Consider the following 3,562-nt stretch of genomic DNA (forward strand, 5'->3'; position numbering starts at 1 on the left):
CTCATGTTCCATTTTGTCCTCTGTGCTTTGGGGTTGTGAAATCTGGAAACTATCACAGGTGGCAGAGATTCATTCCCCAAAGGCTTACTCAGGTCTCATCTGTATCAGTGTGATTTACATTAGACTGTACTCTGATCCCAGTTGGCACAATAGACCCTTCCTGTTGACCTTCCAGGTTGTCTGGTGTTGAAGATTTGCTTTATTTTGTCATCCTATGGGTTCTACAGTTACAGAATTTGTTTAGAGTCATTTTTGACAGGTATTTGGCTGCATTTGTGGGAATAGCTCTAGCAAGTCTCTGCATCTCCTCCACCATCTTGGCTCCCTCTTGTCCAATCATTTTTAAATTATCTCTCCTTGATCTATTTTACAGGTCAGTGGTTTTTCCAATGAGATATTTCACATTGTATTCCATTTTTTCATTCCTTTAACTTTCTTTTATAATGACTTGATTTCTCATAAAGTCATTAACTTCCATTTGATCCATTCTAATTTTGAAGGCATTATTTTCTTCAGCCAACTTTTGGACCACCTTTTCCATCTGACCAGTTCTGCTTTTTAAGGCATTCTTTTCCTCATTAGTTTTTTGAACTTCTATTGCCATTTGGGTTTGTCTATTTTTTAAGGTAATATTTTCTTCAATAATTTCTTGGGTCTCCTTTAGCAATCTGCTGACTTGTTTTTCATGGTTTTCTTGTCTCACTCTCATTTCTCTTCCCAATTTTTCCTCTACTTCTCTTAGTTGACTTTCACAATCCTTTTTGACATCCTCCCTGGATTGTGACCAATTCATATTCCTCTTGGAGATCTTGACGTAGGAGCTTTAACCCTGCTGTCCTCTTCTGGTTGTATGCCCTGATCTTCCTTGTTTCCAAAGTATGATTTTATAGTCTGAGCTCTTTTTACAATGTTTACTCATCTTCTCAGTCAAATACTTGACTTTCTAACTCTTTATCAAGGTAGAACACTGCTTACAGTGGGTGTGGGAGTTGGGGGTTGTTGTACCATTCCAGGCTTCAGGGAGTTTGTATCATTAACTTGATCCTCCACTGTCTCTGGTCCCAGAGTGCCAGAAGAAGTCTCTGCCACTGCTGCTGCTGCCACCACCCCCACTGCCCTGGGGCTGGGGCCCGACTTGGCCAGACCATGTGTTCTTATTACACCTGGGTCCCACAGAATTTTTCCACTTACCTTTTTGGTGTTTGTAGGTCAAGAAGTCTCAAAAATGCCATAGCTGCCAATGATTCAGTTGCCCAAAGCCTTCTCCAGCTTGTCTGTGCTAGTATGACTCATGCTGGACTATTCTCCCCCAGGTGAGAAAGACACATCGTGTCAACTTTCCAGGTTGTCTTGGCCTGGGGATTTGTTTCACTCTGTCATTTTGTGGGTTCTATAGCTCTAGAATTTGCTTAGAGTAATTTTTTACAGTTGTTTGGAGGGCTTTGTGGGAGAGCTTAAGGAAATCTCTGTTTGTTTTTTTTTCACCAGCTTGGCTCCACATTCCATTTTTTCTCTTTCTTAATGTGCATTATCCATTTATTAGTAATTAGGCCCTAACTCTCCATCTGAGATTTATTTAAATAATAATAAGTTAGGTAGTAACCTGAATATCTGAGTCTCTCTCTCTCTCTCTCTGTCTCTCTGTCTCTCTGTCTATCTATCTCTCTGTCTCTGTCTCTGTCTGTCTCTCTGTCTGTCTGTCTGTCTATCTGTCTCTCTCTCTCTCTCTCTCTCTCTCTCTCTCTCTCTCTCTCTGCTTATTTACAAGAGAAGTGTTGATTTTATTCTTGAGGTAGAACTTGAGGCATGCATTGTACTGGGATATCTTAACCATGCTGAAGTGGTTCTGAAATTCTAACATCGACCAAAGTAGTTGTAGAAGAAATGATTTAATAAGTATACATACCTAGAACACAAGCAAGAGTATTTGACAACGTTTGGATGATTCAAAATGCAATCAGTTCATTTCTTCCTGTTGCTCCCAGTTGCTAGAATGGTGGCTACTTGCAAGAAGATATTTAGTGTGTCCATGTACATTCCCATAATGGAGTTAATGGGGTCATATCTTTCTGTGCCATACATGGTCACTATTTCTGCAAGCTTAATGACTTTTGGGGTATCATATAGAAGGAACATGCTAAAAAGAACTAATCCACCATACATTTCCACAAAACAAAGACTAGCACCAAGTGCAGTGGTAGGCGGTAGAAACATAGATCTCAAAGAAGAAAAAAAGCAACCCAGGTCCACTCCCAGTGTGGCTCCCATGTTTAGAGATGTTTCACCTGGAGCACACATGGCTACAGTAGAGAGTCCACCCACAATACCTGCTGTATACCAGAGAGATTAGAGGATCAGAGGGCCACCCAACAAAGTCAGAGGGGCCACCACTGTACCCATGACATCAGAATGGAACATCCAAGCAAAATGTTTTAGGCCTGGGCTCTATTCATATGATGGTGACTGATTCAGCATTCTGACTTCAATCCTGGCTACAAAAGTTGCTCCAATTGTCAGTCAAGAGCCTTTCGTCATAAAGGTCATTAAAGCAGGTGATTGGCTAACTGCTAAGGCAGACAATGCTGTTAAACCAACACTCCATATGAAATACATATAGGCACATGAATTTTATCCTTCACATACTGTGGCCAAATTATTGCTTTTTCAATAGCCCCGATCTCATTTGATATTCCCAAGCCATAGAAGCAGAGTGCTCCAAAACCAACAGCATCTCCTCCAGCAACAAACCATCCTCCCATCTAATCAATTTTAAACACTCTTTCTGCTGATGGCTCAAATACTGCTTCCTTAATTTCTTGGTCAGTTTTTCCATATAAGACTCCAATTCTTGATTTGGTGGCATAGTCCCTGTTGGATTGCAAGAATCATTGTTTTGTCTTCAGAATGGAATTCCTCAGAACAAGAGAGGTCTTTGTGAGTCCTGGACAGAGAGTCCTGTAAGGTAGGATGGGGGTGCAGAGACACACAAACCTTGTGGCTAGCATGGTGTTGCAACAGGTTCATTGATTATTTCTGAAATGCCCTGCAGATCACCTCTACTGAGCTTGTGGCTTTGTGATCTGGTCCGAGTCGATCCCTTAAGGATCTCTGAAGTAAACATTTTATCAGAGAAGACTCTTAAAGTACCTACTGAGTAGCTACTTCTCTCTTCTTGTTGACTTTCCCAGTTGTATTACAGAGGCCACATTTTCTGGTTATCTAACTGTAAGTGACCTTTTCTTTAAAACCTGAGTTTAAAAGCATTTAGAAGCATCTTCCTCTTTATTCTCATTATCATATACCATTAGTTTTCCACTTTCCCTTTAATGAAAAGCCAGTGTTTTTCTTTCCCCTTAATGATGTGCTACTGAAGCTAAAAGTCTCTCCAAAGCAGGAAATGAAAAAAAAAAATGAACATTCTTTAAAATACTTGTGTACAAAGATTAAAAAATGTGTCAGATCTTTGCAAGTACTTGCCACAAGCAAGCCTAAATTATTGAAAGTAAAACACATTCAATTAAAATATTTTTTAAAATGTTTCTCGTACTTTCTTCATTTTACT

At 39.9% G+C, this 3,562-nt stretch overlaps 1 pseudogene; it reads right to left on the reverse strand.

The window, feature by feature from the left end:
- Window positions 1-1,962: 1,962 nt before the first annotated feature.
- Window positions 1,963-3,005, reverse strand: LOC140531260 (growth hormone-inducible transmembrane protein pseudogene; annotated as a pseudogene).
- Window positions 3,006-3,562: the final 557 nt, after the last annotated feature.

The sequence above is a fragment of the Notamacropus eugenii genome, chromosome 3, assembly GCF_028372415.1.
Source record: "Notamacropus eugenii isolate mMacEug1 chromosome 3, mMacEug1.pri_v2, whole genome shotgun sequence".
In the NCBI taxonomy this organism is placed as follows: Eukaryota; Metazoa; Chordata; class Mammalia; order Diprotodontia; family Macropodidae; genus Notamacropus; species Notamacropus eugenii.